This window comes from Felis catus, chromosome A1 (assembly GCF_018350175.1).
Source record: "Felis catus isolate Fca126 chromosome A1, F.catus_Fca126_mat1.0, whole genome shotgun sequence".
Classification (NCBI taxonomy): Eukaryota; Metazoa; Chordata; class Mammalia; order Carnivora; family Felidae; genus Felis; species Felis catus.
In genome coordinates, this window is record NC_058368.1 from 187,046,675 (window position 1) to 187,074,293 (window position 27,619).

General features: G+C 42.0%; 1 protein-coding gene across 2 annotated transcripts in view; it reads left to right on the forward strand.

The window, feature by feature from the left end:
• Window positions 1-2,104: 2,104 nt before the first annotated feature.
• Window positions 2,105-27,619, forward strand: part of ATP10B (ATPase phospholipid transporting 10B (putative)) — a 334,425-nt gene continuing 308,910 nt past the window's right edge. The window contains exon 1 of one of the 2 annotated variants that reach the window (XR_006584372.1): window positions 2,105-2,320. The gene's annotated coding sequence lies outside the window, so the exon portion shown is untranslated. The remainder of the gene's footprint in view (window positions 2,321-27,619) is intronic. The other variant, XM_045035992.1, reaches the window with a different exon arrangement.

Below are 27,619 nucleotides of genomic sequence, written 5' to 3' on the forward strand. Positions count from 1 at the left end.
CATGGGATCACCTGAGCTACTGATAAGGTGGCATGGGCAGCTCCAGGAGAGCATTTCCCCTGAGGCAAATAAGACTCACACATTTTCCCACATCTCTCTCATTACTTGGTTCCTACTCAGTGTTCTCTCTCGTCTCTCCAATTCACTAGTACAGCAATGCCTATAACAATAATGGCATCATTATCAATACCTTTTGGTTCTCTTCACAATCCTTGCTGTTCCTAGCACAATGCCCTGCACATATTAGGTGTTTAGTAAATGCGTTTAGAATCAAATGGGTTCTGTACTCTTGCCTTATGATTTAAATGATTGGGATGGACAGACAGTCATATGAGATCTGGTTGCCTGTAAGATAAGTCTATTTGAAGGAGCAGGTGGGATGTGAGAATCTCATTCTAAAACTAAACCTGAGTCAAGAAACAAGAAACTTGAACACATTGCCTTAGCCATGGAGCAGGAAGAGGAATTGACGGGTGGGGCCCATGCACCTGGCTTCTTTTCCAGAAGAACTGGTGCCACGGGCAGTGAGCCTGGGGAGGTGTGGGCGTGAGAGGAGTCAGCTTTGGGACGGGTAGTGTAGTGGTGGCAATAATGGAAGGTCTGGGTGTCAGAAGGGAGAAAGGGCAGAAGTAGGGCTCAATATCTTTTCTGGCGAGATAAGAAAGGGTTCAATGACATCATTTCTAAGGTCTCTTAAGGCAGGAATATCTGTGAGTCTAACACTCTGTCCTCTGACAAAGCTATTTGTCAGTGAAAGGGAAGAGGAACAAGCTGGAGCCAGCTGGGAAATTCCTGAAGGCAGGGGTGGAAGCATGAATTGAAAACAATGGAAACAACTTGGTCCTTAATTGAATTTAAAAGGCAACAAGAAATCCAGGCTGGGGTCTGGAAAGAGAGAATGTAGCACGCTATTCTCTGGCAGTGTTCTTTGAAGCACAGTAGCCAGACCACTCAAACGAGAATCCTGTAGCGGAAATTTTTTAAATGCAGATTCCTGAGCCCTCTTAGAATATGAGAGTTTCAGGCAGAAATTGCACTTTTAAAACCCCAGATAATTCCGATGAGTCAGCAGATCTGTAAATCTCTGATCTGGAGAGAGGGAATACTACCTTGCTGGGGTAGGAAAATAAAATCCCCAATGCTTAGATGTGGGACCTGAGCAATGATTATCTTTTTTCAAGGATAATTTAACTCCTTATTTTAAGACCACCTGTGGATTCAGTGAAGCAGCCATTAATTGGCATGACTAAGTGCTTTTTAATAATAGATATGGAGTATATTGCCGTAACTTCTTTGCTGATCTCCCCAACAGAGAGGAAGAAGTAGTATCTCCTTTGGGCCTGGTGGTCAGATTTCATCCTATCTTTCAAGTTCTCCTTCTCATCTTTTTACTGAGAATAAAGGCAGCTGCTACATCTGTCATGAGAAAACCTGGGGTCACTAAAATAGGGGTGCAATATAGCCAAGTCTCTGGCATAGAGATACAGCTTTTGGCTTGGAGTGAAGTTACCCTGTGAAGTAGCTAGACAGATTCCCCATCTCCCGACACTTGGCCTTTGAATTCCTGTAAGTTTTTAAATCAATCACCAGAAAATGGATACTCTCTGGTTTCGCATAGCTGGGCCAAGTGTCCAAGTTCTGGCTCTAACTCAGGGCCTCCCTCTCAAAGTAATTTAGAAGGGCACCTGGGTGGCTCAATTAAGTGTCCGAATTCTGCTCAGGTCATGAGTTCGAGCCCCACATTGGGCTCTGGGCTGACAGGGAAGAGCCTGCTTGGGATCCTCTGTTCCCCCCCCCCTCCTCCCTCACTCAAAAATGAACAAACATTTTAAAAAATAAATAAACAAACAAACAAAATGGAGAGGCCAGAGCCAGACGGGTAGAGACCAGACCAACCACCCACCAGGTAACAGCACAGGCCTCCCTGGGGTTAGGTCTGGGTACCTGAGCTGGTTAGGCCAGCCCTGCCAGGGAGCTGAGGAGAAGGGTGGAGATGCAGGGCTTGGAAGAAGAGCCTAGAAGCCTTGGAAAGGGCGGGGCTAAGCGGGTTTCTGCAGCAGGCCAGGAAAGGAGGAAATGGGGTGGAGGAATTGTGTTCAGGTGTGTGACACCTGGGCTGGGCTTCTAAAAGGGAGTGGAGCTACCTGTTCCAGCCAGAGATGAGAAGAAAGCTCTCACTGGCACTTGCTCCCCTTGGATGGGATAACTAGAGGGGGTAGCAACCCAGCCTCTGTCTCCGCCGCCCCATCAGAATAAAAACACCTCAGGAGCCCTGAGTCCCCCTGTCATAGCTGTGGAGCCTTTAACAAGGAAGGAGAAGGTAAGTGTTCTACTTAATGCTAAGACTGGGGGGTGGTTTTTTCTCCTCAGCTCTCCCCACCTCTTGCTGGCGTGGGGCAGGGATGTTACTTCAGAGGGAGCCTTTGAGGTTGTCGCTGGCCTCATTCTCAGTACCCTGGGTCCTGGGGGCTGCAGCTGTGTACCCCGTTAGCCACCAGCAGCTCCAGGCTTCAAGGGACTCTTTTTGGGGGACCTCTTTGCCCATGCTGGAAAGCTTTGCCTGTATAGTTGGCTGGAATATGAGGGCGGTTGCAGATAATGATGCATGATGATTACTGCATGTGATTTGGCTTTTCTACATGTTCAGGAGAGGGCAGCCTCTGCCTTTGTCTCCTATAGTTTGAAATGAATTACCTGTGTAGTGTACAGGCATTGGTCGTTACCTATACTATTCCAGGGCCTCTTCCAAAAGCTTATAAAACCATTTTGCAGGATTTTGATACAAGTACACATGTGTGAGGTAGAATGGGAAAGAACTGGGATTTTGGTGATGGAGACTAAAAATAGTAATGATGAGAGCTTATTGGAAGCTTACCACGTGCAAAGCATGAGGTTGAACCACCTTTCACCTTGTTGCAAGCCCCTGAAACAGGTGTTGGTATTAGCTACAATTACTGACAAGGATGCTGAGGGTCAGGGAAGTTAACTGAGCCAACCCAACATTTGCAGGTTCCAGTCCATGCTCTGCACTTAATCAGTGAGGTCATATTTGCTCTGGGGTCTTTCAGATTCAGAGTGTCCAGGGGTGGTAAGGAACAACCACCTGTAAAGAAGCTTTTCTCCAAGCAGAACAAAGCTGATAGCCTCTATCTCCTGTTGCCATATTTAGGAAATAATTGAGACTTTGTCTCTACTTCTCATGCCTCGATACCCCCTTTCCGTGAATTTGGAAACTGTTTGATGCCCACTGTCTGCAATATGTAATCCGCATGATCTGTGCCATTAAGAATTCAGAGACTGTGCAGCTGAGCAATGAAGCTGGTCTTTAAAACACCAGAGCCCACAGTGGAAGGAGAAAGGGAATGCACTCAGAGGCCAACCTCAGGCGAGTACACTGTGGCCACTTAGAATTAAACCCAATGCTTCCAAAAGGGTTCACCAGACCTCTCACAACCTCAACTCTTGCCCATTCCCAATCTCAGCTAATATCCAATCCCTCAGTTCATGGTGGGCCAGCAACACTGGCTGCCTATGTTCGTTTCTTCCTTGGGACCTGTGTGCCTAGATTTGCCTCCCCTGGGAACATATTCCCCTAGACTTTTCCTGTATTTGTCTTGCTCTCTTCAATGAAATGGCAGCTCAGATGTTGCCTGTTCAGGGAGCTTTGTAGGCTCAGTTGGTTAAACCTCTGACTCTTGGTTTTGGATCAAGTCATGATCTCACACCTTTGTGGGTTCAAGCCCCACATCAGGCTCTGTGCTCCCAGTGTGGAGCCTGCTTGGGATTCTCTCCCTCTGCCCATCCCCACTTGTGCTGTCTGTATCTCTCAAAGTAAATAAAAAAAAAAGTTGCTTGTTCAAGAGGGCTTCCTAAAATGCCCACAGAATCTAAAATGGGCCCACCATCACCACTATCCTCCCCAATGACAGTCCCTCACAGCATTATTTTTTCAATGCCAATGGTCATCTGAAATTCTCTCTTCTTATTGTATATTTTGCCACTAGAACACAAGGTCCCTGCAGGAAGGAATCCTCTGTGTCTTCTGCCTGCTGGACATTCCTGAGTACCCAGGGCTTAGCAGATTTCCCAATAATAACAGGCTGTGTTAACAGGGTAATTGAATAATAGAAAGGATCAGGAGATAACTTGACCATGAGGATACCTCCTTCTCATTCAATATTGCCCTTCAATCTCCCTTGACCAGGCAAAACCCTTAGTCTAAAAATGGAAGTGAAGAGCACCTGAATGTTCGGCATGCCTGGGTGGCTCAGTCAGTTAAGCGCCCGACTCTGGATTTTTGGCTTGGGTCATGATCTCATAGTTGGTCGGATTGAGCCCCACATTGGACTCTGCAGATGACAGCATGGCGCCTGCTTGGGATTCTCTCTCTCCCTTTCTCTCTGCCATTCTCCTGCTCACTCTTTCTCTCTCAAATAAACTTGAAAAGTCAGAGTTGTTTGTTTTTGTTTGTTTTTAAGTGCCTAAGAGGCAACTGATTTCATTCCTGGAGTAACCTAGAGAAAAAAAAAAAGCCAAATGGCATCAAAAGGATTTAGTTCCCTGAAAATTGTCAAGGTACGATAAGGCTGGCTCTGCTTGACCAGTGTGGATAAACAGCACTGCCTGTGATTCAGCGGAGCATGCTCTTCTGGACCAAATGTGGTATTGATGAGAGTCATGACTGGGTACTAGCCATACCAATAGGATTCCAGAAAGCTGAGCTTGCACCCTTCCAGCCCTGCTTCCTCAGGCTATTCATTTAAATTCTCACCATGCTTTGCTTGTCTTTTGCTATTGTGGGTGTCATTCACTTATAAGGTAGAAAGAGGCTTATATTAGGGACCAGGGGATCAAGATTTTTCTATGGGCTCTACCCCTCTGCAATTGTGGGCAAGTCCCTTAGTGCCTCCACCTGTCATGTTTCTCCTCTGTAAAATGGAATGATTACAGCTTCCTTCTAGAGCCTGTGAGGCTGTTGTGAAGTGCAGACAGGCCAGCTCTTTGGGTACTCCACGTGAGAGTGATCTAGAAACTAGCAACAATAAGTCTCTCACAAGCACCCAGCCCTGTAAGTGATAGGGAGCAGAGAGTACACAGGTGTGTTTATTTGGGATAATTTCACTTGCAGAAAAGAAGTCTATGAAAGGAAGAAACTCCTCTGCAGGATTCCTTTTCCCAGGCAGCTACCTCACGAATCAACTTACACACTTTAATTAACACCCAGCCTATTTGCTTTGCAGCAAGGAACATTAGAATCCAGCCTAGTGATGCTGCCTCGTTGGCAAGCACACAGCATTTGGCAGTATTTCACATGCTGGTGGTTTTTATGGGTCCCTTCTTACATTTCTGTGTTCTTCATTGTAATGTATGTTAAGCCTTCCTGGCATCAGCTCTGGCCCTGGCCTTATTTGATTTAAGAGACATCTGATTTTATATCTGATCCTCAGGTTCTATAATTCAAGGCATTCCTTAGCTTGTTCTGTTTCCTTGTACTACTCTTGACTTGCAGATTTTTAAAAATGCCCTTTTTGAAAGAAAATATCTATGAATCAGGAGTCATGCCAGAGTCCTAATGATTTTCTGGGGAAGAAGGGGCCCATAAGCCAAGTTGTACCATGGAAAGAGCATTACAATAAGTGGAGACCTGGGCTAGAATCCTGGCTCTGCTTCTTAATAACCCTTGTCCAATTTCTGGGGCCTTGGTGGGGATAATAACAATATGAACAGTGGACTTTTATTGAGGACTTACTAAGTGCTTAGAGAATTCCTTGAAAAATGTCCCGTGATGTTTGTCCTGATGATTTCTGTGTTTGGAAATAGGGCATGTGAGACGTGGAGGGTATGAGGTTATCAGGTAGTGAGTGATGGAACTCGGATTTGAATGCGTGCTTGTTGACTTGAGAGTGCATGTTCTTACCTACCAGGCTTTTTCCATTTACTCAGATACACTATGCTGGGATCTTTATTTATTGACAATTTGACATCACAAGGCCTGTCCTCCTCACAGTCTGTCATCTGATGAGATGATGCCTATGAAGATTCATTAGAATTGTGCAGTTTTATTTCACCATCGTGAAATAAATTATTTCTTGTTTGCCAAGATTTAGAGAAATGTTCTGTAAGGACTTCAAGTGGCCTTTGAAGAAAATGACAAATATTTTCATAAAATAGTCAAACATTCAAAAAATAGTTTGTCTTGTCAGGAAATAGAAAAATCATCACCTTTAAGCATACATTGGATACTAGGCTGGACCCAAACATTTTTAAATTCTTAAAATATTTAGGAGAATGTACAAATATTATATATTGTTCTAAGGACTGACAGCCAATATTGACTAACCACCTCCTCATATTCAGCACTGAGAGAAGCAGTTTCCTCATTATTTTCCTGTATGAGAGGCCATGCATCACAGTGGTGAAGGGTGTGGCCTTGTGGTTGAGAGTGCGTGGCTTTGTCAGCTGCTAGTCTTGTGACCTTCGACAAATTTCTCAGCCACTCTGTTTTTCAGGTTCCCAGTCTATGTGATTGGGGATATTACTGAACTTTGCCTCTAGTGGTAGGCATGTTATAGAAATGGATACACAGAAGTGCTGGGAACAGTTCTTGGTATGTAATGGACTCTCAAATATTGGCTGTTACTGTTACTTTTCCCTCAGCCCTTCTATAAGTCCTCGTTCCCCCATCCTATAAACGTAGACACGGATGAAGAATCGGGTCACACAGCTAGAATCAGCATTTGAACTTCCAACTGTGTTCATCTAGAGCTTTCCCTCCCTATGTTTTGTTTCCTCAAACTCTCAGGGAAACAAAAATATGTCTAGGAACTCAAAGTTTGATTGGGTTTATACTCTAAGACCAAACATACTTTGTCCCCATGCATGTACCTAAAGGTATTTATTGGTCTCCTGTTACCTTCAGGTTGGTGAGTCCAATGTCTCCTTGAAAATGACTAAGTTGTGTCCCCAGGGTATCCTCAACCAGCCAGAACTTTTTCCCCTATTCAGGATTCTTTCTGTGGGCAGGCAACCACACTGGCCATGAGGTGTAGTTTGCTCATTAAAAGCAATCAGTGGCACTACTGTTCCCCAAGACCAAGGGCTGACCTGATTAGTTAGGAGGCTTCTTTTAGCTCTAAGAGAACACCACCCTAAACTGGCTTAAATCTGTTTATCGAAACTTGAGTTCATACAAATGTTGGGATAAGTAACCAGAATAAATTGTCCATATATCTCTCCTGGGCTAGTCAAACACAGAGGCCAGCACTTGTACTCTTTTGTCTTGCACCCAGTTGGATAGTGGAGTTATTTTACAAATTCCTTCTCCCCCTGAGTGGGGACCTGACTCTGCCAGTATCCCAGCACGCAATGTAAGAGCTCTATGACTCGTAAAAAGCAGGCCTCTTCCTCTGCCTGATCTGAGAATGCATGCCTCTTAAATGCCTCCCAAATCATGGCAGTAATTAATAATTAACAGCTTCCTTCTATTGAGTACTTGCTATGTGTGAGTTTACTTAATTAGTTGATGTAATGTTAACAACCCTCTCAAGTAGGTTCCAGTATTAGCCTCTCTAGTGAAGAGGAAGATGACATGTGGAGAGCTCATACACATGACCAGGAGACCCCAGCTGAAAGTGGTACCATGAGGACATAAACCCAAACCTGTGTGACTAAATACCTGTTCTTCACCTCTGTGCTTCTCCAAACTCCTCCTGCCTGAATCAGCCTCACCTAGGTGGCTTGATAACACATTACTGATTAGCTGTGGAAAAACTCGTTAGACTGGCTCACCAACCTGCCTCACCTGGTTTCCCTGGTACTTCCCGCTCTGATCTGGGTGGTGAGTTTGATTTTCCCTTTGCCCCATCTTATCCAGACACAGTTGATCTCCTTAATAACTTGGCCTTCCTTCCCTAACCCTTCAGCCACTGGATTATCACAGTAGATAAGCCTGAGAATGGAATTTGTCTCCCCAAAGCACCCTCAGCCCATTTCTTACCCTTTGGAAAAGTAACCCTTTTGAGTTTTTCAAATTTCTTTCTTGTTCTCTTTTCAACATGGCTTAAGAACAAGGCAGATTTGATCACAGATCATAAAGCATATTTTCAGTGCTGTGAGACAATTCAGTAATTGGCATCTGAGCCTGAGCGCTGGCCTGTGAAGTGTCTTTTACAAAAAGCAGACAAAATGGTGGTCTTCATTGTAGCTGTCTATCAAGTGTTGCTTATGCAACTAGACTATTACCAGTAAGTACTTGGAAGGACTTGAAAGGACTTGAAAAGGACCAGAAAGGACTTGGAAAAATCTAGTTAAATCTTAGCGTGCCTCTTAATGCCTATGTGATCTTGCACGAATTACTTATTTTCCACAGTAGCGTAACACTGCTTTCATTTTGTTCAGCTCTGCATATATTTACTGACAACATTTCTACAGTGTCCCAAGCACTGACCCCTATACATATATATTTGACTTAAATCTCCCACCAACCTGATGAAGTAAGTCCTGTAATCTTCACTTCACAGGTTAGAAAACTTAAGGTAAAGTTAAGCACTTATTAAGTGGTAGAGATGCGATTTCAAGCCAGTTCTTTCAAAGTCAAAATCCATTCCCTGGAACAGCGTAATGCACTGGCTGATGGTTCAGTGTTAAATTCTTCCCTTTTTACCACAAGAACATGCACAAGTCTTTCTCTTGAGCAGCTCATGCTGTGGACATTTTCCCAAGCCCTGTCAGACTGCACTGCTCCTCATTTTCCAGCCTTCCGATTGATGACCAGAGCAGCTCCAGCCCATGCCCAGATCATCACTCATTATCCCTTCCTTTTCGTCTGTTCTCCCTGTCACAGAAAAAGACCCCTCATCGATGAGAGTAGATCTTTTTTGTTTCTAACAGTTGATCTTCTCAACAAATACTTACACTTACTTCTGAAAATACAGCCATTTATTTCTTCTTGCTCTGCATGGCAGAAGCATCACTAGACACTGCTGCATTTCCAGAACATACCAGGAAAAAGCAGGGGTTGTGTGTGGGTAAGCCAAATGAGCCATGGAGTCAGGGGCTTGGGGGGGACCCATGAGGACTTAAGCCTAAGAGTACGTAAGTCTTCTCCATCTCATTCGTCTCTATTCCCCAACACCCTGGTCAGTACCAGGCACCTAGGACAGGCTCACATGTTATTCACTGAATCAGTATATTAGCACCTAAAATGGAAAAATTAAAAAAAAAAGTATGTGTCTATTACATGCTTGTTTTCTAGATTTTCTGTTTGGCTTAAGAATAAACAAAAAACGAGGGGCTGAGGGGGTAAGTGTTGGGCCATTTAAATCTTTATATTTGCAAAGAGCTTCTCTTATCACAGTGTCTCTGCCCAGCTACACTTTGAGTTTGGACTCTTAGGATAGAGCTCATTTCCCTCCCATATACTAGCAGCATCTTTTTTGTCATGACTCACATGGAGAGGCCTGTCCCACACATTCCACCTCTTTCCATCCCAGGTGGAACTGTGGCTGAGCAGTAACCAACTGAGCATCCCTGGACCCCATTTTTTGCCCACATTCTCCTTTTTTCCTTGCTTCTAGGACTGTAAGATTTCCAGTTAGCACTAGCAATGAACCAGGCATAGTGCTAAATACCTCCATATACTACTACATTTAACCACCCCAAGACCTCCACCTTAGCATTTTGCAGATTTTAAAAACCCTGACAATTGGAAAGGTAAAGTGACTTGCTACAGGTCCCTAAGCTGATTGATGGTGAACCCAGGCCTCCATGTCAGGTCTGTGGGCTCCCAACCCCAAGCTCTTTCCACCATGGGCTGCACAGCAGCCTCCCCTTGACTTCAGGGGAGGCCTGTTATGGAACCTCCTATGTGAGAGGAACACTGGTCTTTTCTGACATTTCTCAAGCCAGATCTCCACCACATGAAACGTGTGATGTTTCTAGAATGGCCATTTCTGATGTCACCTACTGTGAGGTGCATGGGACTGAATTCCCTGTATCTACTAAGAAACCCAAAATCCCATAAGGGGCCTGTGCCTTCACTCTTGGTTGCCATTCTGTTGAGGATGATGGAGGAGGAGGGGCTTTTGTGTGGTCTGAGAGAAAACAGCCCCAGACCTCACAAAAATCTGCCTTTGGGTAAAGGTAATGAGGCCCTAAGGGAAAGCCATTTCCACTGCCCAGTGTGTGGAGATGAAAGTCAGCTAGGAGCTCAGAAAGGGGATGGGTTGGGGGAGGAGGGATCCTATTCTTCACTTCCTTATGATGTACAATTGTCACATCTTGTGGCTCCTCTGTCAGGGGCAGCCTGCACTAGCATTTAACAGACATCATTTCAACAGAAATAGTTTTGTTTAAAAAGGAAACTACTTTAAATGGGAAATTAGTATTATCACAAACAGAGCAACTGTAAAATTCAGTGATCACAGAGCACCATGAGTAAACTCTATCCAGACAGTGCTGTCTGTGGAGAGTTCTTGCCCTGAGACTGGCTCTCCCTTTGTTTCAAAAAGAGAGTTAAATATTAACTGGCACAGTTTTGTGGGTATGACGTTTCAGTTTGGGAAGTTCTGGAGATGGTGGCAGCTACAACAGTGTGAGTGTATTTAATGCCACTGAACTCTGGGCTTAAATGGTTAATACAGGGGGCACCAGGGTGCTCAGTCAGTTAAACCTCCAACTCTTGGTTTCTGCTCAGGTCACCATCTCACAGTTTGTGGGTTTGAGCCCCAAGTTGAGCTCAGCACTGACAGTGCAGAGCCTGCTTGAGATGCTCCCCGCCCCTGCCCCTCCCCTGCTCCTGTGCTTGTGCATGCTCATGTGTGCTCTCTTTCTCCCCCCCCACCCCCCTTTTTCCTGGCCCTCTCAAAATAAACTTTAAAAAAGATTTTTAAAAATAGTTAATGCAGTAAGTTGTTAATATATTTTACCACCATGGAGGGGGGGGAAGGGAATGAGGCAAGGCTTTTTGTACACTTATAAAACAATCTAATATATCCTAAGTGAAAACAAAGTGCTGAACGAGGTGATTAAAATGTGTAACTTCTAGATTAAAAAAAAAAAAAGACACACACACACCTCTATGCTTTTATATGTAAGGATCCCTCTGAAAGAATGATGGTATTTGAATCTGTAGAAGGGGCCCTGTCGTTGGGAACAAAGAGGGAGGGAGCATCATTGTTGGCTGTGTGATTTGTGTTCCCTGTGCACCTATAACTCATTCTAGTTGATGATAATTTTTTAAGCCCTAATAAAAAAGATTGACTAGCACCACAATGAAACTGTCACCCTGAAGCAGTTGTTCTCAACCTTGCCTGCACCCTAGACCATAGCTGCTCCAAGTAAGCTCCCCCAAGGAGTGGCATCAGCATCACCTGGTTGGAAATGAGGCTTTCCAGCCCCATCCACACCCATGGAATCAGAGTATGCCTTGGCCCAAAATCACCAGGTGGTTTGCAGGACATTAAAGAGGGAGAAGCATGGCATAGGACTAATTAAATCAGAATCTCTTGAGGTGGGGCTTGAGCCTGGAGTTGATTAAAGCACTCCAGGTGATTCCACAGGGCAGCGGATGCTGAGAGTCCCTGACAACACAACTGGGGAAAATGAAGAGCTTGAATTTCCCTATTAAGGGATTCCATTTTATTGAGTATGGTCCCTGTACGTCTCTTAAAAATCATTACGCATGCCACACTTGAGAGCACCAGCCTCAGATCTCACAAACATCACAGGAACGTGTAACATTGAGATTCACCTGAGCTTGATGGGGAAAATGTTCTTCTTTACTAGCTTTGAGTACTTCCTGCCCCCCCCCCCCATATAACAGACTTCACAGTTTACACAAACACATACCGATTAAATTTTTTTTTTTTTATCCAGGAATATGGCATAATATCAGATCATCACAAAATCAGACTTTGGAGTTGGAAAGACCTGCATTTGAATTCACCTCTCTGAGCCCCATGCCCAATGGGGTTAACATCTACCCCCATAGAACTATGTTGCTTCAATGAGATGGTGTAGATAACTCTTGATCCATCATAAGGGTTTGCTTACTGTGAGGTGACAACTGGATGTTTATGTCCACTGTCCCCTCCCTGCTGCATCTTGTCCTGGGCTTCTCTTGCTGTCACTTCTCCCTTCACATTTGCTTATCTGCCTTGAGTATCTTTTGTACAGATGACATTTCTCACATTACAATAGAAGCCAAGGAACTCGCCTTCTACCTCTCCGGTCTCTTGAAAAACAACAACAACAAAAAAAACCTCTGCTGTCTCTTACCAAATTATCTGACACATTTCTAAAATACAAGCGAAACCTCATTACATGGATGAACAGCTTTCCATCAGCTCATTCCTAGCTCTGATATTAATATAATTGTTGCTGAGACACTGCAGTTGGCCTCAGAGGCAGGCAGGAAGGCGTCATTGTCAGTGCCCTGAGATGGCTGCCAAGTGCAGAGAGCTGTTGGAAGCTGCTAGGCTTCTGCACGGATTGATGGTGTAGGGTGGACGCCATGCTTCCCTTCCACTGTTGTGACAGGCACCAGTTGGAGGAGAGGGATAGGGTATCCAAGTCAGAGATAGATGTTCTCCCCTGCAGCACCCAGAATCATCTTTTCAAAATGCAAATCTGAACATGTTTAAACCTTGGCCTAAAACCGTATGAGAGTTTCTTACTACTTTGAGAGTGAAGAGTAGCTTGCCTAATGGCGTCTACAAAGTCTCACTTTGATCACTGGGCATTTTCCTCCCTCGATTGAGTTCTTGCTTTGTTCGAGTCCCGATTCCCAAGTCTGATTTTGTGCAGCCTCCTAGCATTAGGGCCTAGTTTGTAGCAGATGCTTGATAAATATTCATGGTAGGAATAAACACATGCAAGGATGTGATACAGGGAGTTCCTGCCTAATTTACCACCCCCTGCTTTGCAGTATGTCTCCCAGTAACATTGAAATCTTGCAAGTTGCCTATAGAGGTACCAGGCTCTTTTCTACCTTAGAGCTTTTATTTGACTGGACCCCCTGCTCAAGATTATCATTTTATTCCTTACTCACTTTGCCTAGGAAATCTTACTCTTACCCAGGGATTTTTTTCCAATAAATTTCCCTTGACTCCCCAACCTTCTACGTGTCTCAGTGACTATAGCCCTGCTTTATGTCCCTGTTGCATGCCATACACTATTTTTCATTTAAGTCTCTTCCAAGTTTGTGTCGGTCTTTCTAACACCTTGGGAAAGAAGCAATGAGATAATGCCAAGTATGTGTGGCATGGTAGGTAATGAGTAGATAGGGTATGTGTGTGAGAGAGAAAAAAAATAGGTCACTGATATTTCATGATGAATAAAGTATGATTTACAACCTTGATGCTTTTGGACTAGCACCAGTTTCTTCCATCTGGGTTTGCTTCCCATCTCTTACCCTGGTCATTTTATTATTCTTCAGACTTCAGTTTTAGTTACATCACTGCCACATGGAAGTTTTTTTGTCCCAACCATAGATCCCATCAAACTCACTCTATATATTCTAACTTCTTATGTTCCTTTACAAAGCAGATTATCGTTTCCAAGTACAAACTGTATTCTTAATTTCATTTGCCTCTCCCATTATGCTGGCAGCTTCAAGAGGACTGACTTTATCTTCATTTTCTCCCCCGGCATATAACATAGTGCCTGGCACCATGTAGGTATGCCCTGGAATGAATAATTGATCATCTGCAGCCGTTATTACTTCCCAAGTATGAAAAGAGAAAAAAGGCAGATAAGAATGCCTAATTTCCCTTTCTTACTGTGGTCCTGTGAGCATGTTCCTCAACTGGTTATGCATAGAAACTCCCCACTCCTTCCCCCCATGCCCTGTCATTCAGCAGGGCAGGCATTTGCAGGGAAGCATTGTGGCTGCTGGTCCTACCCTGCCCCTTGGTGCTCTCCTCCCTGCTCAAATCAGGCCACAGTTGTCTGAGAGCCTGTTCTTTGGAATGCTCAGCAAGGTCCAGCTGCCAACTGCTGAGGCAGCAGAAGTGCAGGGTGGCAAACCCAGAAGGGGAGGCAGGTGGCAGGGAGGAAAGCAAAGTTGTGTCTTGTAAGTAGGTATGACATCCTCAGACATGCTCCATCTGGAAGAATGAGCTTTAACAGACTCTGGGGGCTGGCGACGGGAGAGCTGCTCCTCTTCCTCCTCTCGCTGCCCCTCTCATGTCAGACCTTTGATTAGACTTGAGAAGTTTAATAGCCTTCCAGATGACAACCCTCCTCCCCACCCAATTATACCACTTGAAGCTGAACATTTCCCTGTCATTGACATTGATAGGACACTGACATTCCTGACATGGCCAAACCACCACAAAGTTTTCTTCCTATTGTCTTGTCCTAGAAAGCCTTCTGGTGACTGTCCACAGGTAGCTTGAAGGTTAGAAGCCTCCAAACCTCTAGGTAGCCCAGGGAGAGGATTGGAAGGTATGCATGTGAATGTCTTTGTCCTTGACTGGTAACAGCTCTATGGCCATGGGTTGGGCAGTGGCCTGGTTGTAGCAAGGAACTTAAGCAGAAGGAGAGAAGTTCACTGAGCTCAGAAGCCTGGGCTCCACACTTGGGTACATGCTGTTTGTGCCCCTGCAAACAAAGGGAAAGAACAATTGGAGTGGTTTTCTCATTATGTTCTCTGTGGGTACATAGAGGTGTTGAAAGGGATGATTTGAAGCCACCATGCAGGGCAGGGGGTAGGACCTTGAGGCAGTCCTCCCAAATATTTATCCCTATGTCTGAACCACATGCACACACACATGCTCACATGTATCCTTGAAATAATGACATATACTATCTTCTTAGAGAAAGTTTCATCTGCTTCATGTTCTGGTGTACTGTGAAGGGTATATAGCACTGTAGGTGATAAAGAGATAGGACCCAGTAGAGCATGAAAAGATTTAGAAGCCACTAAACCAGATAAACTCTGAACTCTAGCAGTCCCCTGAAACTCCAGCTGTAATACTGGAATGCATAGTCCTGTCTCAGATGTGTATCAGAAAGTAACAAGACCATAGTAGTTAAAGACTGTGGGCTGTGGAACCAGCCTGCGTGGGCTCGAGTCTGGCTTCTGCCACATACTGTATGTCCTTAGGGAAGTTATTTAACATTTCTTTGTTTTCATTTCCTCATTTCTAAAATGGGTATAAAGGAGTATATATCTCATAGAGTTACTTTGAGGATTAAATGAGTTAAATAGGTAAAATACATAGAATGCTAAAAAAAATTTGTAAATATTAGAAGTTACTGTATTGTTTAGCATTATTAATGTTTTTATAAACATTTTAGGGGATTATGCATCCCTTTGTAAATCTATTAAAGCTATGGGCTCTTTACTTGGAAAGCTATATACTGAAAATTCCTGTGCATTTAATTTAGAGAGCAGTTAGCTCATTGTCTTCAGTGGGGCCCTGAGGCCTGAAAGAGGGAAAGGCTTGTCCCAAGATCATGTAATGAAGTAGAAGTAAACCAAGAACTAGAGTGTGGGTTTCCAGTTCCCAGCCTGGTGTTCTTTACCGTGCACACACTCTTCCTCCCCAAATGCAGACATAGTAAGAGCCCCACAAAGACTTGCATTCCATCCCTGCTTTTCCCCCTACTAATGGTATGACCTCAGCAAGTTTCTGAACATCTCTGAGCCCCAGTTTGCTTCTCTGCAGAACAGGGATACACTGTACCTCCTGAGTGGTTGTAAAGTTCCCACCTCAGAGGGAACACAGATTAAGTGGGCTACTCCCCCCCCACCCCCTGACCCCCTGTCTCTGCTTCTGGGAAGTCAACACTTTCTTCTACACAAAAGGCAGACTAATGGAATGGAAAGGGTTTCCTCTCCAAAACATATGATAATCCTAGAAAATAAGTTGGTATACTTGATGGATAGCCTTGAGGCAAAGAGTGGGGGAAAATAAACACTTCATTCTCTTTTTGTGATTTCCCTTGCCTGGATATCCAGGGATTGGCTCTCTCGGAGATACCACATCCAAACAAGGAAATCCCCACCTTTGAATGTTACCTCATCATACTTTGAAAATCTTTTAGGGGTGCCTGGGTGGCTCAATAGGTTGAGTGTCCGACTTCGGCTCAGGTCATTATCTCACGGCTTGTGAGTTCGAGCCCCATGTCGGGCTCTGTGCTGCAGAGGGGCCTGCAGCCTGCTTCTGATTCTGTGTCTCCCTCTCTCTCTGCCCCTCCCCTGCTCACACTCTCTCAAAAATAAATAAATGTTAAAAAAAAAATTTAAAGCTTTTAAAGACATAATTTAGGGGTGCCTAGGTGATTCAGTCAGTTGAACATCTTACTCTTGATTTCACCTCAGGTCAAGATCCCATAGTTGTGGGATTGAGCCCCATGTCAGGCTCCACATGGAGCATAGAGCCTGCTTAAGATTCTCTTTCTGTCCCTCTCCCAAACTTGTAAGCTCTCTCTCTAAAATAATTTTAAGAAGACACAATTTGAGGTGCCTGCGTGGCTCAGTTGGCTAAGCATCTAATTTTGCCTCAGGTTATGATCTCACGTTTAATGAGTTGGAGCTTCATGTCAGGCTGTGCTGACAGCTCAGAACCTGGAGCCTGCTTCGGATTCTGTGTCTCCCTCTCTCTCTTTGCCCGCCTCCCTCTTGTGTGTTCGTTTTCTCTCTCTCTCTCTCTCTCTCTCTCTCTCTCTCTCTCTCTCTCTCTCTCTCTCAAAAAATAAACATTAAAAATATAAAACAAAAGACAATACAATCTGAAGAAGGTCTAGTGACTTGTTCAAGGAGGGACTTGTGAGGCTGGCACAAGAGCTCAGGTCTCTTGATTCTGAATCAAGACCCTTCCTTTGTTATAGCAGTCATGGTGGTCCTACAGTATCTCACTCCTAGTATATACGTTGGTCTCCAGCTTGTGTTTGGGCCCCAGCCTCAACAGAGCTCTCTTCTAGGCTTTAAGAAACTCCTATGACTAGGCTTCCCTGAGATCAATCCCCATACTCTCTCCAAGAAGACAAGACAAGACGGCTATTTCCTAGGTCTAAACCCTGAGAGGAATTTTCCTCATGACCCTTTAAAAAGAGAACTGGACAACTTCACCAGCCTTTTATTAATGTTGTGGAAAGTCTACCTCATTGATCCCATGTTGGTGACTTCTTTCCCTGAACAGCTGTATAGTTAGTATCTGGACATATAGTCATGGCTACATATAACCTCATATTTTTCATCTACCTAGTTCACGTTTATAAGTCTTATCTCCCCAGTTAGACTTGTCAGTGTCTTGAGAAGAAGGTGGTGTTTTATAACCTTTTTGCCATTGGGTCTCACAGATTTCTGAACATAGAAGAAGGCTTGGTTTAAGAACTTACTTTTTTAACGTAACCAAGTAAAACACAAAGGCCTGGTTAATTTTCTTTTATAAATAAATACACACACACACACTTAAGTGGCACATAGCTTGCATTTTTGTAGAAATATGTTGGCAAGTCACTTAATCAGTAAAACTGAAAAATCAAGCAATTAATAGGTACTAATAAATGATTGCTAATTAAATCTTATGACGGAGCAGAGCTGATCTATGTTCATCTTAGAACTCAATATGTCTCAAATTGCTGCAAATCTTTCAAACAAGGTATACATTTATGTAAGCACCTTTCAAAGGGACCTAGTTTTAGAGATTGCAATTTGCCAAGAGATTGGACTGGGTATTTCTATTGCAAATAATTCCATTTACATTACACCCAGGCCTGGTAACACCGCATGCCCTGAATAACTTATTATTATCAGTACAAAGCTTCCAACCCTATAAAAGGTGCAAAGCATAAAGAATACATAAAGGAGATAGAACATTCAGGTTCTTTACATTTCTTCAACCTTTTTTTTTTTTTTTTTTTTTTTTTTTTTTTTTGCTAGCACTCTCTTTGTAGGACTTTAGCTAAAGGAAATGAAAGAAATGAGTTGTACAACCAAATTAGAATGTGTGATTTGGGCCAAGTGGACTAAAGTAAAGGAGATAATGGACAGACTGGGATAAAGAGCTCAGAGTAGCCAGTGTACCACTAGGTGTATGCAGCTTTCATTTTCTGGAAGCCAGTTTTATAAGGCTGTAGTCCCATGGCTAAAGTCTGGTGCCAACTCTGCCTCTGGGATCCAATGAAGTTCTGAGAGAGGGAAGGAAATAAAAAGAGCCAGAAGGGAATTCCTCTAGCCTCCCATTTTTCCATTAACCTTAGCTCCTTAAATTTTAGAAGTAGATTTCCAGGGAGCAGCAGGTCCCATGGAGTTGTATACGGTGGTTAAAGTCTTGCCTCAGGGTGTAAAAAGCATGGACCTGGGGCTGGAACTTTGATCTCCTAATTCCCATCCTGGTGCTGGTGTTATAGGAAGATGATCAAGAGATCACTTACCTGCTTATCTATTTAGAGACTTATTTAAAGGAGTTATCCATGGTGTGGGGTGTGTGTGTGTGTGTGTGTGTGCGTGTGTGTGTGTGTGTGTGTGTGTGTGTGTGTGTGTCTGCAATTGAGGTATAACTGACATGAAGTATTGTATTTATTTTAGGGGTACAACATAATGACTTGATATTTGTATATATTATAAAGTGATCACCACCAGAATAAATCTAGTTAACATTCATCAGCATACATAACTTAAAAAAAATTTTTTTAATATTTGTTTATTTTTGAGAGAAAGAGCTCAAGCAGGGGAGGGACAAAGAGAGAGACAGAGACAGAATCTGAAGCAGGCTCCAAGCTCTGAGCTGTCAGCACAGACCCCAACGCGGGGCTTGAACCCACAAACTGTGAGCTCATGACCTGAGCTGAAGTCAGTTCCTTAATCAACTGGGCCACCCAAGCACCCCCCCCCCCCATAAAACCATTTTCTAATTGTGATGACAACTTTTTTTTTAAGTTTATTTTGAGAGAGATATAGGCAGTGTGAATTGGGGAAAGGCAGAGAGAAGGGGAGAGAATCCCAAGCAGGCTCTGTGCTCTGAGCACAGATCCCAATGCAGGGCTCAAACTCATGAAATTGTGATATCATCATAACCTGAGCCAAAACTAAGAGGCAGATGCTTAATCAGCTAGCCACCCAGGCACCCAAATGATGACAACTTTTAAGATCTATTCTCTTAGCATCTTTCAAATATATAATACAGTGTTAATTATAGCCACTATGGTGTATATTACAAATCCGTGACTCACTTATTTTATAACAAGAAGTTCATACCTTTTGATCCTGTCCACCCATTTTGCTCGTCTCTACCCCACTTCTGGCAACCACCAATATCTATTCTCTGTATCTATGAGTTTGGGTTTTTTTATTTCAAATGTGAGATCGTAAGGTATCTATCTTTCTTTAACTTATTTCAGTTAACATAATGATGTCAAGATCTACCCATGTTGTAGGAAATGGCAGGATTTCCTTTTTTATATAAGATGCCATTGTGTATATGTGTGTACAAACATACAAACACATTTTCTTTATCCATTGATCCATCAATAGGACCTTATGTTGCTTCTGTACCTTGGCTTCACTGCCTTTAACAAAGCTAAATATTTCAATCAAATCTAGAATTCTTTTATAATCTGCAGAATATCTATTGTATGAGGGACATTAGGATGTTGCCCTGGAATTGAGTCGTGGCCCATCTTGTTCTCTTGCCCCCACTGAGCCAGTGGCCTTAATAGCTATTCTCCCTCATCTGAAGTACTACCTTTTTAAAAAACCTATTTATCAAAGAAGCGGGAAAATGCACCTTCTGAATTATGCCAATCCTATTCTTTAAGGTCACACAGAGCACAGGGAAGTGTGGGATGCCACTGAACCACCTCACCTGGTATCCTTAGGGTCTCAAGAGATAGGGAAAGCACAGTTACTTAATACCATCTAGAATCTTTAAAAAAAATGACAAAGAATTATCCCTGTCTCATGAAAGTCCAATATTTTCTTAGGTAATTTATTCTTCATTATTGTACCTCTTATATTTGCTTGTTTTGTTTTATCCCAATCTACCCTGTGAGAACTTGCATTCAATTGTTATGTTGAGTACACAGGCTCTGCCTTACCTGTTTCCATCTCTGGCCAGTGCTCACACAGCCCCTTTCAACACCGGTGGGAGTAATCTCTCTCCCTTCCTGGGTACAAGCTCCTTGGCAGTGCTTACTTTTTTTTTTTTTTTTTTGTCTTGCTCTTGGGTCTTTACACATAGTATGTTGAACTAAATATTTGTCAACTAGAATAGATTAATAGTCATGATAATCACAATGTCTTCACGCTTACTATTTGCTAGACACTGGACTGAGAACTCTATGTGCATCATATTTAGCAAGGAGGTCGCTGTTTCCTCATAGGGTATGTGGAAATACTACCATATTTTCTGTGTCTAAAGAAAGCAAGCTGGGTTAGATGGTCCTTTGAGGTGAATTTCATCCCTGAGAGTATATCCTTTGAAATGTTCCCCTCTCAGACTTCCTGAAGATTCAGAAACATTTCTGTATTAAGTTCTGTTAAAAGAAGACCATCTCCCATAGTATGTTTTTAACACTTAACTGTTTGGCCAACATTACAGGTTATCAGTGCCTCAGACTCTCACATACTTTGAGTAAAGCTTCACTTTATCTTAGCATGTGCCCTCCTCTGCCTACCAAAAACCATCTGCTAAAATCAGAAATGACTTTGAGAGCATCTAGTTCAGCCTCCTGTTTCTAACTGGCTCTGTACTTAAGCATGCTGGCCACATTAGGTGAAGGAAAGCCTCAAGTCTTCCTTTGTGATTCATTTCTATTCATTCTTTTCTCTCTCCAATTCCTTCTAGGTCAGTTCAAACTCAGATTCCTCCTTTTTAGTGCTTAGCCATGGTTTTAAAGCTGGGGCATGTAGAAGTGGGAATGACAGAACATTTGCAGAATTTTAAGAGTTTTCGAGAAGCAGCGGGAGAGTTTTGAGTTATATCTCCTTTGCCTTCTGAGCCTTGAAAAGGTGAGTAAAGGAGATGATGCTAGTCATGGATGTTAAAGCTGGAATGCAGAAGACCTCTGAAGAAAAAGTAGTTTGAAAACCAGCCTCTTCCACTGGCTAGTTTCAGGATTTGGTTTCTTCGCCATTTTTTAAACAGTTATAACATTATTTCCTTGATTCTAAGTCACACATTTTTTGTCATCAACATTTCTTAAGCAGATTCACCCTTTATAAATTATAAGCTCATTCAGAGTAGTGTTTTTCCTCTTCCCCTTTAACCTAAAAATTACTAGATTATCTCCCACCAAAAAAAATAATAATAATTGATTTTGGTACTAAAATGTAATAATTCTTGCTTAATTTATAGGATGCTGAAGCCTGAATGAGACTAAATATTGGGTATTTTGAAAACTAAAAAGACCCATATAAGTATTCATTATTATTCAATCAGTTGAGCATTTACTGAGCATATACTCTGTACCAGATCTTGTTTTCCATATAGGGAATAGAGCGTTGAAAAACATTACAGATTCTGCTGTCATGGAGTTTTTATTCTACTGTGAAGAGATCAAAAATATGCACACAAATAAGGAAGATTTCAGGGGCGCCTGGGTGTCTCAGCCAGTTAAGCGGCCGACTTCGGCTCAGGTCATGATCTCGCAGTCTGTGAGTTCAAGCCCCGCGTAGGGCTCTGTGCTGACAGTTCACAGCCTGAAGCCTGTTTCAGATTCTGTGTCTCCCTCTCTCTGACCCTCCCCTGTTCATGCTCTGTCTCTCCCTGTCTCAAAAATAAATAAATGTTAAAAAAAATTAATCAAATAAGGAAGATTTCAGAAAGTGGCGAATACTATACATAAAATAAGGTAATGGAGAAATACTTAGGTAGGACAATTTTGGCTAGGAGTGTCAGGATAAGCCTGCCTGAGCTGAAATCTGAATGTCAAAAAGGAATGTACTCATCTTGAAGGGAAAAGGATGGAAAAGCATTTCATAAGAGATAGGAGCAAACACAAAGGCCCTGGTACAATCCTGTCAAAAGTCCAGGAGAGTATGGCTGGAACACAGTGGGTAAGGAGGAAGTAGGAGCAGAAAGGAGAGAACAGAGCAAAGGCCAGATCATATATGGCCTCTTAGGCTATGATAAAGAGCTTGGGTTTTACTTTATCCAGCCTCTACTTTTAACAAATTCAGAAACTAAAGCCCAAAGGTGAAGTGACTTGTTCAAAGTCATTGAAAACAGTCTATAGTTTTGGAAATTAGATCTTTTCACTTCCTGACCGTTGATCTGCTTTACTGAGCTGCTTGCAAACAGCAGCTTTCCTGTTGGCCAGCTGAAGCCTTCAAGATAAAACCTGACATTCCTACATACTTTTTGCAATTGTGGTTTTTCCCACATTCTTTCTAATATATTATTTTCCTCCTAATTATAAATGCATGTATTCTCATCACTTACCTGTTTATAAAAGAAAAGCCAAAATGGAAGAGATTCCAAGCCATTTAGGTCAACATTAGTTGTGAAAATACTGAAATAGACCAAGGTCACCTGGGTGGCTCAGTCAGTTGAGCGTCTGACTTTTTTTTTTGGCTCAGGTCATGATCTCATGGTTCCTAGGTTCAAGCCCCACATCAGGCCCTGCACTAACAGCATGGAGCCTGCTTGGGATACTCTCTTTCCCTCCTTCCCTCTTCCTCCCTCTCCCTCCCTCCCCCTCCCTCCCTCCCCCTCCCTCCCTCTCCCTCCCCCCACATCTACTCCTCCCCTGCTCATGCTCGCTCACACTCACTCTCTCTCTCAAAAAAAAAAAAAAAAAAAAAAACCTAAAAAAATAATAAAATACTGAAATACTCCAGATGGAAAAAAGACCTGATGGGTGTCTCTGCAAACCAGCTCATCTGAGTTATCTCTATTGCTGATCCTTTGGGAACAGTACAATTACATACCGTATCTAACAGCATCCTCCTCCTGGATTTAGGACACTGTCTCAAGAGAGGGTCTGCTAAAGCTAGTCATAGATGGATGCCTGGGTGATTCAGTCGGTTAAGCATCTTACTTTGCCTCAGGTCATGATCTCACAGCTCATGGGTTCAAGTCCCAAGTCAGGCTGTGTGTGCTGACAGCTCAGAGCCTGACAACCTGCTTCAGATTCTGTGTCCGTCTCTCTCTACCCCTCCCCTGCTCATTCCCTCCCTCCCCCCACTTCTCTCCCTCCCTCCCTCCCTCTCTCTCTCTCTTTCTCTCTCTCTCTCTCAAATATAAACATTTAAAAAAATTTAAAGCTAATAATAGCCTCCACCAGGTTCCTCTACTCATCCCTTCTAAAATACTGGCCTGGGACTGGAACATGTGTTATCAGAGACCATCCCTTGGCATGCCCAATTGGGGAACCAGTGTCTTATAGGAGAAAACCTATATCCTGAGGTCATATTTGAATTTGAATCATTTTCTAATACCATATAATTTTCATCTATTATATCAAGATAACTCAGGGCTGTTATAATTAACCTGAACAATGTAAGTATTTTGCATACAAAAGTAAACAAAAGATTCTGTCAAAGTATCAGGTTCCATAATGTCCCTTCCCTTCCTATAACACCTCCTAGAATTAAGGGTTCTTTGTGTCTCAGATCAATCTGCCTATTTTTGCTCCATACATAATATACTGGTCCAAAAACTATTTAATGAACACTTACTGAATGCCTTGAACTGTACCACATACACCCAACTAATTAATATTTAGGACATCCTTGAACCAAACATTATGAAGTCTATAGGGGATATAATAAAACAGTTTCTGTCCTAAAGAGTTTAACACTTAACAATGTCTAATTAAAATATTATTTAGGATTTTATACTTCCAAATGCCATAATGTATGTTCCTGGGAGGAACAGAGAGAGGACAGGGGGATGCAAACTGGAGCAACCAGAAGGCTTTGGGGAAAGGGGGCTTGAACTTGGCAGGATGAGAAAGGAGGCGGTAGCTTTTCAGGTCAGGGGACTGACAGCTATGTCAGCATAAGCATAGTATAGATATAGAAGAAGAGAGGATGGAAAAAATGACAATCCCTTTTCCTACCTGGACTAGATGCATTGCGAGGAAAGGGGCTTTTGAAGGTGCTGGAGGCAGAGAAGATTTGGGGGGGACACCTCAGTATTCACTCTGCTTTCTCCCCATGCTGAGAATGCGGTCTTGTTACCACTAAGTTGAAGAGCTTGGGTAGACTAAAACTTTAAGTCTTATAATTCTTCTTCAAGAATGTTGCCATAAGCCCATACATAAGAGGGCTGTGATGTAGAGGATCCTCTTTAGCCTCAAGATGTGTATGAAGGAATCCCCTCCAGCCACATGTCCTATTTGGCAACTGAGAATTCAAGAACAGCCAGCATTTGGTTTATCCTATTTACCTTTTCCATCAATATGGTGAATTCTTAGCCAGATAAATTGGATCCTTACCATGCTGAGAAAGCCTTCCTGATAGTCGAGGCTGCGGTGCATCTACTAGGGTTCCCAGAGCCTGCTCTACTTCTCCCATCAGTACCCTCATCACACTGTATCAGGATTGTCTATCTATATCTGACCCCCATGATACCGTAGGCATTTATGGGGAACAGGTACCCTATTTGTTTTATTATGTCCACCATTCAATTCCCAGAGCCTTACACAATACCAGGAACATAGATGTTTGATTAATGTTTAATATGTTGAATTAAATTGATTATCAGTGTTCCAAGGCAGAGGGTGGCAAGTATATCAAAAGGAATTTGGGGTCAGGACTTGAAGGCCACTATGCCTGACAAAACATTGAATTTGATGAGTGGGTAGGAGAGTGCTGGCCAGCAGAATAAGAGAATAATAAGCATCAAACTGTATTGCCTGCTCCCCTCTCAGCAGACCAATGGAGATAAATAGCATACACTTAGTGAAATCATTAGCAGAATGATAACCAAAATCTCCTCATGCTGGGAGCTGGGAGGTAACCAGAGATCACTGTTGCTTTCCTGCTGAGGACAGAGTAAATGATGTTCAAATCCAGCTGGCCCCAGAATGTTTTTGAAAAGAAGATGATATCTCGGAGGGAGAAAGGGAGCAGAAACTGTAAGCTGTATCCACTCATCCCAGTCCTATGGAGAAAGATGAGCAGCCTCACTTAGGGTACACCAAGATTGGAGTCTGAGTTGGGCCTTTTTATTTGGAGTCTGAGTTTGGCTTTTGTTACTTACTCTTTAAGTAGACTTGACACCCAGTATTACATGAGTTTTAGGTGTACAACATAACGATTCAGCAAGTTTATACATCATGCTATGCTCACCACAAGTATAGCTACCATCTGTCACTATACAACACTATTACCATACCATTGCCTATATTCCCTATGCTGTATCTTTGATTCCTTAACTTATTCATTCCATTACCCATTTTGCCCACCCTCTCCTCTTGGAAACCGTCAGTTTGCTTTCTGTTATTGATATGATTTTGCTGTTTGTTTATTCATTTGTTTTGTTCTTTAGTTTCCACATATAAGTGAAATCATGGTATTTGTCTTTCTCAATCTGATTTGTTTCACTTAGCATAATACCCTCTCGGTCCATCCATGTCCCAAATGGCAAAATCTCATCCTTTTTGTGGCTGAGTAATATTCAGCCACAAAATATATATGTAATATATATATTATAATATATATAATAATATATTATTATATAGAATAATATTATATATTATAATATATATGATATATATTATTAATATTATATATTATATTATATATAATAATAATATATATATTATAATATATATTATTATATATATATATAATTTTCCACATCTTCTTTATCCATTTATCTATTGATAAGTAGGCACTTGGTTGCTTCCCTATCTTGGCTATTGTAAATAATGCTGCAAACATATCATTCCCAATTAGTGTTTTGCTTTCTTTGAATAAATACCCAGTAGTGGAATTATTGGATCATACAGTGTTTGTATTTTTTTGAGAAAACTATATTCTTTTTCACAGCAGCTGCACCAATTTATATTCCTATCAACAGTTCACGAGGGTTCCATTTTTTCCACTTGCCAGCACTTGTTAGTTTTTTGTCTTTTTTATTCTAGCCATTCTGCCAGGTGTAGGGTGATTTATTATTGTTTTTGATTCGTATTTCCCTGATTAGTGATGTTAAGCATCTTTCCATGTATCTGGCCATCTATATGTCTTCTTTGGAAACATGTCTATTCAAGTCCTTTGCCCATTTTTTATAAGATTGTTTGTTGTTTGTTTGGTGCTGAGTTGTGTAAGTTCTTTATATATTTTGGATATCAACGCCTTGTCAAATAAGTCATTTATAGATACCTTATCCCATTCAGTAGGTTGACTTTTTTCTTTATGATTTCCTTTGCTGTGTAATATCTTTTTATTTGGGTGTAGTCCCAATAGTTTATTACTTTTGTTTTCCTTGCCTTAGGAGATATATCTAGAAAAATACTGCAATGGCCAATATTAAAAAAAAAAGTTATTGCCTATTACTTCTAAAAGTTGTACAGTTTAAGGTCTCACATTTATATCTCGAATCCACTTTGAGTTTATTTTTGTTTATGGTACAAAAAAGTTTCATTTTTCTGCCTGTCCAGTATTCCCAGAACCATTTACTGAAGAGACCATCTTTTCCCTATTGTGTATTCTTGCCTCCTTTGTCATAGATTTACCATGTAACTATAGGTTTATTTCTGGACTATTTTGTTTTACTGATCTATGTGTTCATTTTTTGTACCAGTACCATAGTGTTTTGATTACTACAGCTTTGTAGTATAGCTTGAAATTTGGAATTGTGATATTTCCAGCTTTGTTAAGATTGGTTTGGATATTTGGGGTCTTCTGTGGTTTCACATAAATTTTAGAATTACTTCAATTCTGTGAAAAGTGCTATTGGTATTTTGATAGGGATTACATTGAATCCATCAATTGCTTTGGAGAGTGTGGACATATTAACAGTATTCTGACAACTGATGAGCCTGGAATATTCTTTCATTTGTTTGTGTCACCATTAATTCCTTTCATCAATATTTTATAGTGTTCAGAGTGCAGGTCTTTCACCTCCTTGATTCAGTTTACTCCCAGATATTTTATTCTTTTTGGTGCAATATTCAATGGAACTGTTAATTTCTCTTTTTGCTACTTCATTGTTAGTGCGTAAACAACAAATTTCTGATTAATGTTGTATCTTGAGATTTTACTGAATTCATTTTTTCTAATTGTGTGTGTGTGTGTGTGTGTGTGTGTGTGTGTATGTGTGGAGTCTTTAGGGTTTTCTATGTATAGTATCCTGTCATCTGCAAATAGTGATAGTTTAACTTTTCCTCACCAATATGGATGCTTTCTATTTCTATTTCTTGTCTGATTGTAGTGGCCAGGACTTCCAGTACTGTGTTGAATCAAAGTGGCAAGAATGGACATCCCTGTCCGGTTGCTGATCTTCGAGGAAAGCTTTCAGTATTTCACCATTGAGTATTATGTTAGCTGTAGGGTTTTTTTTATGGTCTTTATTATATTGAGGTATGTTCCCTCTAAACCCACTTTGTTGAGAATTTCATCATGAGCAGATTATGAAATTTGTCAAATGCTTTTTTCTGCATCCATTAAGATGATCATAGGATGTTTGCCCTCTGTTTTGTTAATTTAGTATATCACATT